Raw genomic sequence first — 17,310 nt, forward strand, 5'->3', positions numbered from 1 at the left:
GGGGACATGTGGCAAAACCCAAGCGTGAGTGGCAGTGTTTGCCTCAGTAACTCCTGTAGTAACTCCTGTAGTAACTCCTGCAGTAACTCCTGTAGTAACTCCTGCAGTAACTCCTGCAGAAGGCCCAGCACTGCTCAGACTGACACAGCCTCAGCACTCAAGCTCCTCAAGAGCTGCTCGCCGATAAGGAGCTCCAGATGGGCCACCCTGCTTCCCAAGGCCAGGAAATACAAGCATCCTTAAAAATACATGTCTGTGTGTGCTAATATCGCCCTCTTCATTCCTGAAAAAAACCCAAAAGCAAAACAACACTAAAGCAAAAAAAAAACAAGAGGCATTTTGTGTGGGGGGGGTTTAGATTACGTGTAGGTCTTGCCTCAGTATCTGTACTGGAAGGAAGGAAAATTCATCTCAGTATTTTATTTTCTTTTCCCCTTCCTCTTCAGCTGCTTTTGACTTCCTTTCCACTTGGTTTTTCCACTTCGTACCTACCTCCTTCCAATCGAAAGCTCGTTGAAACCTTATCAGTCTTTTTATCCTTTTTTTTTTATCAATGTTTCAGCAACCATTTAGTTAAAAGGAGGAAAAAAAAAAGTAAAAAGTTACCATCTCCAGTCCTTTGTAGTGCTCCTCCAACACCTCTCTCTCTCAAAGGAGCCAACAATATGACCGCCTTCTGTTCCCTTGTGTCTTTCCAAGTATTTCCCAGGTATCTCTTAATTTGAGGACTAAATTTATGAGGAAGAGACATGCTTAGTAGACATGCAAAAATCAGAAGAGTTCAGAGGGAAGGCACTGATGAGAAGCCCGGTCTGCCAGCAACCATCTGTTCTGGAGAAGGAAACAAAGCCACAGATTGCTCCTGGGCAGCTCCCCGCAGACACTACTTGAGGACTATTTCTAGCTTGCGGCTAGAAGGTGTCCAATAAATTGACGATTTCACTTCTTCCCACAGAGTTTTCTGATTAGCAGCACTGAAATTACTGTTATTTTCACTTTATGAGTATCATATCCAAGTGTGTGGCTTTGGGGTTTTTTAGGGGGGAATTAGAGCCAGATGATTGGATGCTGAGCTCCATAGGCAAAATTTTTGCTTACATGTATTTAAACAGTTTTTAACTACTCTCCTCCTCCTACACATTACCTTATTTTCTGACTTTACTAGACATTTCTGTACATTATTAAATGCTTGTTCCATTTGAAATGTAAGATTCTAAGTAAGTCATGGAAATAAAGAGCAACCACTTTTTACTAAGGAAGACTGGATTAACAGAGTCTCTTGGTATGGAAATAAGATTTGAAAATTCATCATTTGGTACACCAAACTTTTCTGTATAAAACCTGCATTAGGCTTGAGAAATAATATGAAACCAGTTTAAACTCACATCCTTGACCAGGTCTATTTCTGAACAATTCCTAAAGCTGGTAGCACCATGACAATTTTGTCAAAGGTATCAGTTTGAGATGATGTTTGTGCGTTTTACTTAATTCCCAAATAAATCCATTGAACACCAGTGTCGAATCGTGCAGTTTGTTCAGCAAGTGGACAGAAAAGGAATACAGACATTTGCAGGTGCCCCCGGCAATCTCCATCTCAAACAGCTCTCCTGAATCGGGACACTGCATCTGACCCCACAACAAAAGAGTGAGAAACCTCACAATTTTAAGCTCATATAAAATAGTCACTGATTAATTCTTCCCCCCCTCTCTTTTTCTGCCGCCAGGCCGCCCCTCAGGCACTCTGCCCCGCAGCCGGGGCCGGTCCCCGGCGCTCCGTGCCCCCCAGTCCGGGACCCCCCGGTGCGGTGCGGCGCCTCCCCTCCCTCCTCCGTCCGTCCCTTCCCCGCGGCCGGCGCCGCCCGCCCGCTCCCGCCGCCCCTTCCCGCTGTCACTCGCGGCTCCGCCCGCCCCTCGCCGGCCCCTCCCCGGCCCCGGCGGAGCCGCCGCCGTTTCCGGAGCGCTCGGCGCGGGGCCCGGGGCTGTCGCGGGCAGGTGAGTGAGCGCCGCGCCGACCCCGCCGAGCCCCGCGGCCCGGCCCGGCCCCGCCCGCGCCCCGCAGCCCGGCCCGCGGGCCCGGCCGTGAGGGCACCGGGCTGGCAGCGCCCGCGGCACCGGCGGACGCGGCGCGGAGGGCGGCAGCGCCCGGGACAGCCCCTGGGCCGCTCGGGAGGCGCCGGCGAGGGCTGGGGCCGGGCGGGAGCCCTGGCCGGGGGAAGACGAGGCGGCGGTGCCCGGGACCGTGGCTGCGGTGCCCCGGCGGGGCCGGGCCGGGCCCGCCGTGGCGGCGGGGGCAGCCCGGGGCGGTGTCGGGGCTGCGGCCGCCCCCCCGTGACCCGTGTGCGGGCAGCCCGGCGGGGCCGGGACTGCGCCTGCGGGAATTCCTGCGCACCTTCCTGCTCCACGGTGACCCGGGGCGCCCGCCCGGCCCGGCCCCGCCGGCCCCCGGCGCTGGGGCGGCCCCGCCGCGCGGCCTCTCCCGGGCGGCGCCGGCCGGACCTCCCCGGGCAGCGCGGCAGCGGCGCCACCCAAAGCTCGGCCGGGCTCGGGGCCCCCCGGCCCCTCCGCGCCCCCCGGCCCGGGGCCTGCGGGCAGCAGCATCCCCGGCCGCTGCAGGGGCTGCGTACAGATTGTTCACCTGATGCGAGTTGCAAGTGCCGCTTGTTGTTGCTGAGCCTTATGTTGTGTGCATATGGTAACTGCCAGAAGAAGAGGATAACGCATTTTGGGCTGTAGCTTAAAACTTTACTGATGTTCCTTTGCTTCTCCGTGCTTGAGGGGGTTTTATTCGTTTGAGTGGAGAGGAAATGGTAGAGGTATGTATTTGTCGGGTGAATGTTGGCTTAGGAACTTGAAAGCAGTTGGAAGGTCTTACTTGTTTGTTTTTATGTGAGATTATAAACCTTGTAGCAGGTATAAATTGGCCGTTATTATTATTATTACTGCTGTTATAGAGGCACAGAGGTCTGGGTGTTGTGAAGAGTGGCCATACCTCAGTGGTGTGTAGCTGCAATAAACTTGGTGTTACAGAGTGGCTCGTCCGGTGGCTTTGGAGGCACACGCAGCTGGCACAAGGCTGAAGCTTGGCTCCCAAAGTGGCACTGCATCTGTAATTGCCAGGGTGACTGTTGGACAATCTCAAATCTACAGCTTGTGGATTTTAAGGCTATCGTTGCTAGATGTTTCTATTTCCTTAGCCTAGTGCTGTCGGCAGAGAGGTAGTGGTGCTCTTGAGGAATTGTTTTTGTTTTCTGTGGGCACAGGCAGCTGAAGCTCCCCTTCCCTCACCTCTCTGAGGTATGTGGTACGTGTTGTGTGGCTCCTGGCCACATGAAGATTTTGGTATGCAGCTCATGGGATCAGCAGTGTTGGCCCAGTTCGGTATGTGCGCAGGTGCCGTTTGTGTATCACGGGTACCAACATGATTTTGCACTTGGCTCTAGTCTTCTATCAGGCAACATTTCTACACAAGATAAAGCTGGACTGTTCTGTAGAGAATGGCAAGTTTTCCAAATTCAAGACTTGCAGAAGGTTTTTCTTTCTCCCTGTATCTTCTGTTCTTTCCTTCCTAGAAGAACTTCCCAAGTATTTAATCTGTGGTTGTGATGAAGGTGTGTTTCAGGTCAACGTTCTGGTGTTTGGAGGAACCGGGCTGGAAGCAGCTCAGAGCTGCTGCTTTCCATCCATCTTGTGGTGCTGCTTCCTAGGTCGGTGTGAGGCAGAAGTGCTGGCGTTTCTCATTCTGAATGGGGAGTTACTCAGGGTGCTTAGGAAACTAGAAATAATGCACATGGGGAATATTCTTCTAGTTGAAAGTCTGTTCTGAGACTCTGAAGTTTGGCTAACAGGTAAATAATCCCTCATAAAAAGTAATAAGGAAAACACATGCTGCAGGTGCTTAAAAGTGAAGTCTAGGTTTCTTCAACTTCTTGGGCATCAGCTTGGATTTGGTCACTGGCATCTTATTTTTCTGAGGGTGTGCTGTCTCCAGCTTGAGATCGTTATTCCCTACTTCTTCCTGCTATCTATTGCTTTTCAACATCCCTTCTCCCCCAGCATACAAATGATGGCCAGTTTTTCTTTGCAGCAAAACAATTGTATTTTTCTGTTCTGAATAAGCTTTTCTTTAAACCTGGCACTGACTGTCATTTTAAGTGCTGCCACTTGCCTTACTCAAAACAGGGTTATGTCAAGAGAAATTGTGCTGCTGCTTTTGTTTATGTAGTAATACTGTAATAGGAAAAGACTTGTTCTTGGTACAATGAATGCTGGTACACCAGAAATCCTGCTAATGATAGTGATTAATGGGTGCTGCTCAAAATAGCTATCACTGCTGATATGACTAATTGTGCTGTATGAAAAGAGCTCCTTTATTCCCAGTAATCTCAAGGTGTTTCTACAGTTTTAGAGAAGTGCCTGATCAGTGCAGACAGATAGCTGTACAGGGAGATGCAGAACTTGCAGTGGAGTGTGGCAGCTCTCTCAGGAGCTTGCTGCTGTGCTGCAGAACAAGTCAGGGCTGAGAATGAGTATTTTCTTGTGGTGATCGTAGGTAGATAGAATATTATTACTGGGATTGGATGTTAGCCAGTGCAACACCCTACGTGTTGCAAACAATGCCAGGGTATTGTTAGTAGCTACAGAAGGGGTTTATATCATACATGAAAGATGACATTTCCAGCAGCATGGGTAACCTCATCACAGGCCATTGTGCTGGGGCTGGCTCCGAGGGCAACTGGCGCTGCTGCGCTTGACAAAAGTCTGTGTTGTAATTGCTCTGGTCCTCCTAGAGCTTGGTGATGTGTCTGGATACCCTTCCCAGGCCTTTGGGCAACAAGCAATAGTGACATGCTGCAGGCAATCCCATGCTCCTGGGCTATGGCATGTTCCAGGTTCAGTTCGGATTTTATATGTACTGTGGCTGAAAGCAATGCTGGAAACTTAATGGGGACTGTGGATCTAAACCATAGGAGGTGCTGTGTCTTGATACCTGTAAAATCTGAACTTCTGGCTAGTAGGATGAAAAAATATTTTGAAAATTAAGTACAATATGTTAAAGATGGGTTCCAAACTCACTGAGAAGAAGCTTGAAGTTATGTTAGTTGCACTTCTGGCTTTGTGTTTCTTCTCTTCTGCTGTTTATGTACTTCAAGACAGTTTTACTTCAGGAGTTGTTTAGACATTTGTCCTTTAAGCCATCACAGAAACCCTTAAGGTGTGTGTGGGGGAATAGGACACATTCCATTGATAAATCCTGCTTTCTAGGTTAATTGCCAATTTGGTCTGATAGCATTCCACTCTTCTAGTGTTCTGTGGATAAACTGGTTTAGTCCAGTCCTTGAATTTTGCCAAAACAGTGATTAAAACAAGGAGAAAAAGAAGATTTTTTTAAAATGAAACTTCAAAATGATAATTTTGGTGTTAATGAGGTGTGTTTCACTTTGAAGAGCTCTAATATGACAAGACAAATTGTTTTGAGAACTATGGTCTTGGAATATCAATCTTGTCTTACCCTGCTGTAATTAATGAAGATTAGTGTGTTGGTTACTTAAGGTAAATTTTGGGGAATTGATCTGTGTGATTCTGTGAAGGTCACAAGCTTTGCATGAGGCAAACCAGCTTCTGCGGATCCAGGCTGGAACAGCTTTGGAGTAAAAGAAAAAGGAGTGAGTGTGCGTGAGAAAAAGCAGATTAGAAGGTTTAGAAATGCTGGTCAAGCTTTGAAGAATGAAAGAAAAGGGCTGAAAAGGGGAATACAAAGGACTCCAGGTACAGCTGTGGAGGAGTCCTGGGGTGTCTGTGAGTGTATGGATGGGTCTGAGGTGGGGGTAGCTGAGGCTCTGTGAGGCTTTCAGGCATCTTCGAGAGGCTGTGCAGCACCTCAGGCATTTTCCCAGCTGTGATGTTGCCATCGATGGCAAATTGGCTTCAGTCTGGTGATAACATATGGCAGCTTATCCAACTCAAGTTGGAAGTGTGATATTCTATGTCTCGGCTTAGAAGAACCATTTTCACTACAGAAATAATTATTCTACCTTCTAAGGAAAGCCCTCACAGGAGAACACGATAGCACTTGTAGATAGAATTTTTGATATATTAGCTAAAAAGCAAACAAAAAACTTCAGAAATTTTGCTGTAGAGTAACTGCCCATGTTTTACTGTTAGGGTCGCATCAGAGAACACAATGCCTTAGGAAGCATCTTTACGATACCTCCCTAAATTACAATACCTACCTACCTACCAATTCCTGCTTATGTTTTTAGTAACATTTTCTCCCTGAAATAACTGATGAGTATTTGCTGGTTTAGGCTAGCTAGATTTTCATTGTTCCTTCTTCATGGTCTTTTGTTGCTAGCTTTCCTAACAGTTTTCTGCTTTTTCAGTGGTTGGGGGTTTGGGGTCAACGGGACTCTGTTTTGGTTTATCGAGTCATATTACAGCGGGGTACTTGCCAGGCACTAATGCTTTCTGAGAAGTGCTTCTGTACAACAGCATTGCAAAAGACAGATATTTTGGAAAATTTCAACAGGAAAATTCCTCCACCACCCTGTCGGTCACTCCTCACGTTGAGATACTCTATTTTTGTTCTTTCCTGACACTACCTACGTGCTGGTTGGAATGCTATAAGGGAGCATGTCAGCTGGCTGTTTAATAACAGTATTTTAGGTGCGACTCTTGTTTAGTTGTGCACTCAAAGCTGACATTTAAATGGTACTATCCAATTATAGAAAATTCCTCGGACTCTGTGTTGAGTACTCTGCAATCTGGGAACAGAATAAATCTCCTCAACCTAAACAACTAATGAATGTAAGAGAAAGTTTGTTTCCCTTGTTAGAAACAATAATATTGAACTTTGTTTCCTTAATGCTTTATTTTAACATATGTTGGGAACTCTAAAGCAGTGTATAGAATGAGTTGTAGAGGAGAAGGTACAAGAAGAGCAGGAAGAAGGGACCGTGGTGGACCTTTTTTCCACTTCTCCACAGGCATCTCTAGTGTGATTCATTCATGTGAGGGTTGTCTACCAATGAAATTTATCTCTACTCCTGTCAGTACCTGAGTGTTTTTAGTTTCCTAAGTAGATTACCTGACTGTCATAGCTCATATATTTGTGAGTTTCTGGATGGTGTTGGGAATTCCTCTGGATTTACTGGGGTAAAATTAGATCCTTTGAAGCGTGTCCACATGATCTGTCTCATACCAGGATATTCAGGGCAATGTTCCTAGGTATTTTTTAATGAAAGTTGAACTTCCTGCTCTTCTGTACATATTACAGAAGTTGGCTGTGTACCTGGGAACAGTTTGAGTCCAAGCACAAGAACTTCCCTGGAGAAAGATAAAACACCTGAATGTCTACAGCTTACATTCCAGGAAAATCTGGAGATGTTTTAAGTGTTGCTTCCTAACAGTCTAAGTACAAGGTAATATTTTTAAAAGTTCCTTAAAAATATTTGAAGCTGGCAATCTCATCCTGAAGAAGCCAGATGTTCTTTTTATGTGATCATGTAACAAAACCGCTGAAAAGCAGAGAGAGCTGTAGTGTCTGGGAAGGACACGTTCAGAAACACTCTTCTTCTTGAAAGACTTTTCTTGTGTCTGCATCCTCACAGGTGGGTAGGGGAACCTGTGAGATAAAAGACTGGGGAATCCCAGGGGAAGGATCATAGTGGGTAAATGTAATTCTGTGCCAGACTCCAGAAGATTTGAGGAACATAACCTCTTTCTGGTGAGTATTTCAAAATGTTTCTCAGAATGCTCTTTGCAAGTCTTGCACCAGATGGTATTGTATTATGTGGAAGGAGGAAGAATACAAGGAGGAAGAGGGTACCTAAAAATGTCATTCTTCAGTTCTGTATGTTTGGCTTCAGGGGAGCTTCAGTGTAGGATGAGTTTGTCATCTCCAAATACTCGGAAGAAACCAGGTTTGTCAAATGCAGGTAAACATGACTGCAGGTGTTCCTCATTTGTTAGAGGCCCCTGTGTTTTGTAAAAGATGGAAAGATCCTGAGGAGAGGAGATGTTTGGTGGGAGGGAAGGGTAGCAGTGCTGCTTGTGTTGAGTGGTCTGCAGTTCCTGGTCCAAGCAGGAGTTAAGGCCAGGTGGTGCAGAATGGTGTTAACTAAAACTGTGCAAAGACATTGTTACAGAATCCTGCTTCATCAGTGCATGTTTCAGAGCTGCAGAATAAACTTTATTTAGCCTTACCAAAGACATAGTTAGGTATTTGTGGTTTTTCAGCTGAGCAGCACAGCTTGCAAATATTTAAATAATAAGGTAATAAGATCAACCCTTTTTGCTGTATGAGATGAGCATTTGCAAGCAAATGATGCAATCAAGAACTTTAATATGATGATGAAAAATAGGTCTAGTGCTAAATATGCATATATTCTTTAGGAAAAAACTAAAACCTTTCATTTGTTAAATAAACAAGAGAATGAAGGAACTTGATAACAATCAGAATTTTGTTTTACTGAGTTCAGCTGTGAGTGGTGCAGATGAAACCAAGACTGCTGTTGTTGGCAGAAGAGGATGGGTGTGAGAAGGTACTTGGACACTCTTTACCTACAGAGAGCAAACTGGGCATACTTTAGTAACTCATAGTGCAGTAGAAATAAATTGTCTTTCCTCCAGTGTAGATAGATGCACATCTTCTGATAGAAACAAGGTAGTGTTACACTTGCACTTCTGTTTTGGCTGTTTTTGAAGAGAAGTTGCTGAAGTTTGTGTATAGGAAAGCAGGGTAGGTCAATTAAAAATTAAATTAAAAATTAAATTTCCTAAAATAATGCAAGTGTACGTGAACTTTTAATTATGTGGCTAATTTTTGTTTCATGCTGATGAAAATTTTATGGAGTCCTGGAAGGAAATGCCAGTTATTGGAGCCAAACCCTGAAAAACAGAGCATGTTATAGCAGCATCCTGCTTTTGAGAATATGCTTGGTTCTGTATTAAAATGTTGGAAAAGTCCTTACTCAGAAGAGTCTTTCTGTCTGTCTTGTATTGCTTTCAGAAGGAGAATGAAAACTATTCTTTTTTGAGCAATCCTATTAGGTCTCATAATAAACTTCTTTGTCTAAACATTGCAATAATTTCCAGGGCAACAGATTGTGATGTTGAATTCAGCATTTTGACCTCCTCCAGAGAGGAGCAAACATTGTAAAATTATAGGGAGGTATTGCAAAATAACTTTGATAATTAGCAAATTTTATATCAAATTTGGCTATGAATTTAACACAGGCTTGTTCACACCTTCTTCTTAGCAAAGGTATTCTACAGATCCAGGTTATCAATCCTAATTTAAATGTTGTCTTTCACATAAATGGCTATTGCAGTTTTAAGACCAAATGCTGAGTCTTGGGATGGTGTATGGTCTGGTTTGGCAGTCTTTGGTCAAGTGCAATTAGAGCTTTATCTGTGTGGAAAAGTGGTGCATCTGACCTGTGCTATTTTGAACTTAATCTGTTGCTTGGTTTAGTGGTTAGGAAAGATCCTGCTCTGGTTAAGTGAATCCATTGCTCTGCAGATGTTTCTCGATATGAAATCTGTTGAAAACCACTAATGATACATTTTTTGTTTTTGTATAGGAATGTTACATTTTTGTGGTGATGAATTGGTATGATAGATTAAATCTGTAGTTGACACACAAGATTTAGGGAAATGGTTTTTGGGTAAAGTGCATTTTCTTCCTTTGAAGACGCAGTAGGAAAAGAGTTTGTTTGGAGGTTTTTTTTTTTCCATCTTAGTTTCTGGAATGGTTGGGTTGTAGGAGGTTTGATTAGGATTGTCTGATACAGTCAGACAAATGAATAACAGACCATGGTTTGCTCTGGACTTGTGCTTCTTCTGAGCTTGGGTTAGAAGATGAGAGCTCTGTCAGTCAGGTGTCAGGAGGTGCCAGGTTGTTGCTGTGTGTTTGGACACGTTTCTGGAGGGTGGTGTTCGCTCAGGTGTGTTGGGTGAACACAGGGTGTGTGAATTGCTGTGGCTCAGGGTAGCAGAGGGCAGGGCTGAGGAGCTCATCGGGCTTTAAAGGTACAATATATCAGTTTAATTTGTTCTTGAACAGCTGCACAGTTTGTTGCTTGTGCAGTGCATTGATGGGGGGGTTGTTACAATTTGCACTGATTTTTAAACTGAGCTTCTCAAGTCAGTTTCTGAGGACACTAGGTTGGCACGTTGCTGTTCTTCAAGTTCCTCTGTCATTACCCTCTGATTCATTATTCTCTTGCACTTAGGGGGATTACTGATGGAAAATGTCTGTCTAGACTGCCTTCTCTTGTGTTGCACTTGAAAGGCCTTCATGGCCCTCAACTTTGTGCAGTGTGAGAGATGAAGAAGACTACTGCTGGTTTCATATGACTGACAACATTTGGCTTAAAGTTGTCATTTGTTCTTTTTCCTGAGACATTCACATTTTTATGGGCTTTTTTTCAGCTTCACATTGCAGCCAGTGGGTGCTTTTCTCTGTCTGATGTAATATGTTGTTACTGGTATTTTAAGTCGCGTTCTGAAACAGGAGAAAATTATGTATTTCAGTCAGTCTCTTTCTGCTAAAAAGTTGTATCTGTATTTTGTTCTGAAATTGTTTTAGGACAGATGAGGCAGCTTCTTTCCAAAAATTCTTGTGGTTTCAGGGAAATAATATGTCTTCTTTGCATATGCTATTTGATATATTCTGATCTGGAGCCTGAGTCCTGTTCTCTGCTGTATTGATTGTATTTCACTGCACATGAAATGAAAGATTAAGAACAACAAGGGTAAGTATAGTAGATGAAATTTTTTACACTACGTAATAATGCTCCTTTTCCTTTTAATTTAAAGCTTTGTAAGTGATGTCCTCATAATCATGAGTATTCCTAGGAAGGTATGCTGTGTTTTGACTCAGATCTTCAGTGTTGAAGAATAAATTATAATATGAATGCAGGGCATCTGGCATGCTGTGTCTATGCTAAATATTTTTCTCTAAAATGAATTCTAATGTAAGCAAAGTTAAACTGGTATAATTTGGAACAGTAGACTTGAGGCAAAAATGCAAGTAGCTGTGTGTGAATATTGATTATTGTGCTTGGTAGCATGTGAAAAACTTCATCGTGCCTCAAAGCACTGTTGCCTTAGTGGACTTAAAATCCCTTATTTAGCTGTCGCTAAGGATTTGTGTTGAGGAGTTTTTTAAATTTCTTCTTTTACATCACCGAAGTCCTGTAGTTCATTGGCTTTCTCTGACCTTGCAGTGTCACAGGCAAGTAGTGTTTTGGCCAAAGGATGGTGGGTTTCTGTCTGAAACAGTCCAAGCCTGGTGATCTCAGAGGACCCACTTAATATATTCTGAAAAAAGGCAGGGAGTGGTAATTGCAGCTGTAGAGTAACCCTCAGAGAAGGGAAGCACTTGACAAATTCACTTACATGTAGCAGTGTGTGTCCTCAGGTGTAAGATACCCTTGTCTTAACTGTTGGGTATTGCAGCACTGCAGGTAAGATGTTGTGTATCTTTTCGGTAAGAACCAGCATTTTAAGGAGTAATACTTCAAAAATGATGCTTTGTAGTTGATGAAGGGAAGAATTGGTTTTTGTTTTTACTGGTGAAATGACTTTTTTCCTAAAACTGCTGCTTAGGTTCTTCCATATGGAAGATACTGCCTCAGCCTGGACTGGTGGTAAGCTGAAGGTTGTGTGGCAGGTACTTGTGGCTTACTTGCACTTACTTACACTGGGATGCCTCTCCTTTTTTTGTTTGTTTTCTTTTCTTTGTTCAAAAAATTGGGTTTTGTTAAATACAAGAAGACTGTAGTAAGAAACATAGCAAAGCAACTGCTCATAGTCATGACCTCAGTAAGTAAATGAGACTACTCAATGTAATCTTTTAGAATTACAAATATTAGGTAAAAAACCCTTTCCTTTATGAATAATAAGCTTAAATCTGTCACTTTTCACAAGGGCATGTAGTGATATGAGAAGGGAGAATGGCCTGTGCTGAGGGAGAGTAGATTTAGATTAAATATTAGGAAAAAATTCTCCCCTGTGGGGGTTGTGAGGCCCTGGCACAGGGTGCCCAGAGCAGCTGTGGCTGCCCCATCCCTGCAAGTGTCCAAGGCCAGGTTGGACAGGGCTTGGAGTAACCTGGAATAGTGGAAGGTGTCCCTGCCCATGGCAGAGGGGGGTGAGATGGGCTTTAAGGTCTCTTCCAAACCATTCTATGAATTCAGGATAAGATAGTCAGGTATTTACAGTATCGGTATGTGGTAAAAACCTCAATGCCACAAGATTTCTTCCTTGATGCTTTTTCTTGAGTGGTTATCTTCTAGGTGCTTACCAGTAGAGATTGCTTAATATAACATTGAAATAGTATTTATTAGTAGTAAATAAGTGTCAGTTCTGACTAAAAAAGATCCATTGTTTTGACCAAAGTGTGGACAAAGAAATGGCTCCTAAACAGAGTGTGTATTTCAACTTCAGAGGCAAAGGAATGCCAGCATAATCACCTGAAAAATGTGAAAAGCAGTCCATGGAATAATTTTCTGTTTCAGACAGAGAATAAAACAGCTGTAAGAGGAGCTCAGGTTCCATTTTACAAGTGACTCGGGTGTTTAAAATGATTTGCTGATAGGCATGCAGCAACTCAGAAAGCAGCAGGATGCCTCACTAATAGCATTTGAGAGCCCTAAAATGTAGTTTCATCTTAGTTTTGAATATGGTTGTATTGATATGCTGTAAAAAACCCCATCAGTTTCATTGCCAGACACAGAATCATCTCATTTTTATTATGTTGCTGAATCCAGTCACTCTCCTTTTCCACTGTGGTTATTTTTGTTCTTACTTTTAGTTTTACTTTTTTTTTTTTTCCTGCTTTAGACTTTAATTCCCGTTTAAAACTCTCCTGATTGTATGTGTTACACAGTGAGGATTGGAATGTTAGCTGAAAGATGGGGAGAGCAATCTGCTGTGCTGAAAATGCAAAAGATTTCCTGTTGTTGTTACTTAGTTTGGTGTGAGTTAGTGTCCCTGAAGCAGCTAAAGCACTGCTTAAACTCTCCTTGCTTAATGTATATGTACAAGTGGTAGTAGAGGATAAAACCTCTTGATGTATCCAATAATATTCTGATTGTGGTTAGCCCTAGTTCTGTCTTTAGAACACATTGTTCCTAATAAAATAAATGCACAAAGTGGTATGGCCTGCTCCAGCTGCTGAGTGTTACTGGATGCTTTGAAGGAAGGTAATTATTTTATTTATTTCTAGACTTGAAATTTTGAGAAAATGTCTCACTGAAATTCAACTCCCTCAGTAGGGAGAACATGCATTGTGCAGTGTGCACGTAACAGGCATCGTTAGGTACATGCAGGAAATCCATATTTTGTATTGCTGTGGATAAAACCAAATCTATAAATACCTCAGTGTGTAGTAAGGATGCTTGTCTAATACTATGGGGTTTAGGCTGGCTGGCGTTAATCTAAAAGTAGGAAAAAGAAATTGGAAATAGACCAGTGCAGTTGAATTGGAAGCAAGAAAACAGGTTGTGTTTAGTGTTCCAACTTTGAAGGAAACTACACTTCATGTTATAATAGAAATGCAGAAAATAAATGTAGCATGCCTGTGTTTATGCATTGTAGTGTAGAGGTTTTCTACAAATACATACTGTGGACTTATGTAGAATATGGGTATTGTAATTGCCTAACAGAGTAGTTCTAAAAGTGGACCAAAATCCTTACAGAGCTGTAGAAGGAAGGAGTACTGGTAGAGTAGGAACAGAGTTCCCTATTTTTTCCCGTCTAGCACTGTGGAGAACAGGAGTGGATGGAAATCCTCCTGCAGAAGCATTTGCTGTTTTGTTTGGTTGTGCTGTAGCCATTGGCACTTTCTGCTGCCATCAGTAATTCAGGGGCACAGGACGTACAAGTTCAGGTTTTTGTCAGAGCCTGCCTAATGGGGAAAAAAATGTGGATGAAGGGGCATTATCATTAAATAGAGAACATAATAGAGTACTGCAGTGGAAGTTCAAGCCTGGTTAACTGAGCTCTGTTACTGTGCTGCTTATCTTGAAGCAGATGCAAGGAGAAATCTTTTCCTAATAATAATTTCACTTACCTTCTCCAGAGCCATTGTGGAAGTTGTTGTTTCTGTAATACTGATTATGGAAGAGCAGTGGGCATTGAGTTTTGTCCAAAATCAGCCTGGCTGAGCCATAACTGCTGTGTGATGGTTCCACTGGGGCTGGGGGGACTTGGAAGTGAACGTGTGGGAATGTCTTAGATGAGATCTCTGCTCAGATAGAAGATTCCTGCTGTGTTTCTTGAGGGGGTGGATTTGCTGTGTCCTCCCAGCAGGCTCCAGGCTGCCCTGACAGGGGAGCTGTGTGAGCTCAGCCAGGTGTGTCGGGGAAAGTTGTGGCAGGTAGCAGAGTCACAAGGCACAGTGTCTAATAGAGTGTTTACCAGATCACGTTGGTATCCTTGTAGATCATATTAATGTACTTACTAGTTTAAATTGAATTGTTCAATTAATTTTTAAACATTAGTTTAATGACTATGTTGTTAAATATCAAAACCATCAGCTACTCTGGTGCTCAGTGTCCATTTCACCCCACTCCAGTACAGACAGCAGTGATAACAGCACTGCTGCCCGCACTTACTGACTTACCTGGTGATGCTCGAGTGCTCTAAGTGAAAGGCTTATTTTTCAAAAAACAGTTCTCAGGTTTCCTTTCAGAAATTTTAAAAAAATCGTGGAATTTTCAGTGAGCTTAAAAGCTTTTCTTGCGCTCATTAGTAATTTGAATGTTTCCTATAGACCACTGTGTGTTGAAAGGGTTGTTTTGACTTAGTTGAATGTGCATTGCATGCTTTATTGGAAATGAAGGCACAGATCAGCATGCAGCTCCAGCCTGCATCAATGACTGTTCCAGGAGCCCTTTCCCTATGAAGTAATGATTTTAAAATGGTGTCACGTATGGATTCACTCTGCTACAGCTTGGGTTTTTTTCTTTATGACTAATGAAGAATATTCTTAGCATAACTAAAACCACCTATGCTGTGTTTGCACAAGTTTATGAAAGATGGGAGTGGAAACAGTGCTGAAAAATTAAAGACTTTAATGCTGTCCTCAGTGAGGACTTAGAATTGCTTCAGTACCTTTCATAGTAAAGGCAGAAACTGTGGGAAAATTAACTTACATTTACATTGATGAGCAATATTATATTAGTTCTTTAATTATGCATTTTATTACTATGGTGTCCATAAAAATGCTTAATTAATTAAATATTTTGAAATAGCTGGGTTATTGGACAGTGCTGTTGTGATACTCTTTTTCCATTTGACTAACAGTATCCGTTTGAAAACATATTTTCACATATTTTCCTAGTGGCATGATAAATTTTTGTGGCTGTCATTCCTTGACATGAGAATCTCAGTGGGGTTTTTTAAGATGCTTCAAATCTTCATTTTGAGGTGGGGTAGAGAAGTTTTCAAATGTTGACCCTTAAGACTCAATGAAGTTACCATTCAAAATATGGGTTTATAACATCATGGTTTTTCTGAGGGATGAGGCAGTCCTGACTTGCATTTCTTTATGTTGACAATGCCATTTTATAGATTTTTTTTTTTAAAAAAGGAAAGAAAGTATTGTTATCCCTCAGGAGTCACCCAGGAATGAATCTCATCGACTGCTCCTGGGTGCCCTGCTTCTGTCATTGATAACTTTTGTTTCATGGTATCCACTGATGGATAAATAGGTTAATTAGATCACTCTCGACTTCACAATTTCTCTGTTGTTTTTCAGTCCATTCCAAAATCCAGCTCTGCTACCTTAAAAAATTCTCACACTTGGTTTTCTCTAGTCTCATATGTGTTCACTTATCTACTTTTATTCTTAATTGCTGGAGGCTGTCCTCCCACTTACACTGTTCAATTTGTGTGGAACTGGTAAGAAATTCAAATGATGCCCTGCTGAGAATAGGATGGAAGCTGAAGGAGTGGGAGAGAGAAGCAGAACAAACCGATGGTATTTACTAGAACTGCCTGTGCAAACTGCTGTGGAACAACCCATACTTATTGTCAAGCACATTGGTGAGGTATATAAAAAAAATTAACAAATTGTGTTGTAACACCTAATGTCATCGTTCAAGGATTATTCCTCTTTCTTAATTTTGTTTCAGTGGTCAAATTGTCCTGATTATGTCCAAAATATAATTTGGAAAGTAATTTTGTGAAGAACTAGTGGCAATTTCTTTGCTGTTAACATCCTAGGCTGACTAATTCTCTGATTAATCAAGTCATATCGGTATAGTTGGCCTTGTTTTGGAAGGCTTGCTTCTATCTTGGTATGTTATAAATATTTTGGGGTGTGAGTCCATGAGAATTCCCTTTTTCCCCTCAGTTTCAGTAAGGGTGTTCCCTAAGGGGCAGGGACCAGGTCGACCCCTCTGTGCAGGGTGAGCACAGACCCAGCTTGGCAGTTCCCGGTGCTCCCTCCTGCTCCTGGGGGTATTTTCTGGGACTGAAATCCCTTATTTTGGAGTAGGCAGAGGAGTGCTCAAAGAGTGGCTGCTGAAAACCCAGATGTGCTTGTACCTCTTGGCAGCTCCAAGAGGGCCTGGCCATCTCGGGCTGCAACCTCGAGGCTTGGGATGCATCCTGGAAACAACTTGTTTTTCAGCACTTCGGAGACACAAGAACCTTTTTTCGTTCCTCTGGGAACTGTTCTGTATCAAAGTGTTTTTGTGGGAGAGTTTGTTCATGCAAAAACATTTTGCCCTAGCAGCTGTACAAATCGGGTATAATTGGTAAAAATATGAAAGAGGTTTATGGATAGTGGTCATTAATTAAAAGTTGAGATCTTGACCACTGCCATTGTGGCCTAGATGGATGTCTGGTCTGGTAGGACACTTTTAATTGGCTTTGTGTAACAAATGTTACAGAATCAATGGTGAACAAACAATTATATTTTGTTGTTGCAAAAACCCACACAAGTTCAAGCAAAGTTCTCTGAAATAGATGGTGTCAGATGAGATTTGCTTTGTAATAACCCCCTGTAATTTGTAAGACTTTAGCTTAATGTCCACAGATAGTCTCTCAAGTATGAATAATTGCTGGAAGTTAATGCTCTGCGTTGCAAATTGCCCTGAAGTGCAGATCTGTTGTATTTTAAGGTCTTTAGATAAACCTTCCAACAAATTAAGCTGTTTCATTGCAGTGGAGTACTGACAGTAGTATTGAAAATCTTTTTCAGGGAAAGCTTTAAACCTATATTGTATAAATACATTGTTTCTAATGCTTTTAAAAGTAATGTTAAATTGTCCTCAACAAGAAACATATGGCTATAAA

At 42.5% G+C, this 17,310-nt stretch overlaps 1 protein-coding gene across 3 annotated transcripts in view; it reads left to right on the top strand.

Moving 5' to 3' along the window:
• The first annotated feature begins 1,910 nt into the window (after window positions 1-1,910).
• The window catches only part of GARRE1 (granule associated Rac and RHOG effector 1), a 62,574-nt gene continuing 47,174 nt past the window's right edge, over window positions 1,911-17,310 (top strand). Inside the window, exon 1 of one of the 3 annotated variants that reach the window (XM_048316972.1) lies at window positions 1,911-1,992. The gene's annotated coding sequence lies outside the window, so the exon portion shown is untranslated. Of the gene's footprint in view, window positions 1,993-2,621; window positions 2,814-7,306; window positions 7,419-17,310 lie in introns of those variants that run through there. The other 2 variants (XM_048316971.1, XM_048316974.1) reach the window with 2 other exon arrangements.

Source organism: Corvus hawaiiensis, chromosome 12 (assembly GCF_020740725.1).
Source record: "Corvus hawaiiensis isolate bCorHaw1 chromosome 12, bCorHaw1.pri.cur, whole genome shotgun sequence".
NCBI classification, from domain to species: domain Eukaryota; kingdom Metazoa; phylum Chordata; class Aves; order Passeriformes; family Corvidae; genus Corvus; species Corvus hawaiiensis.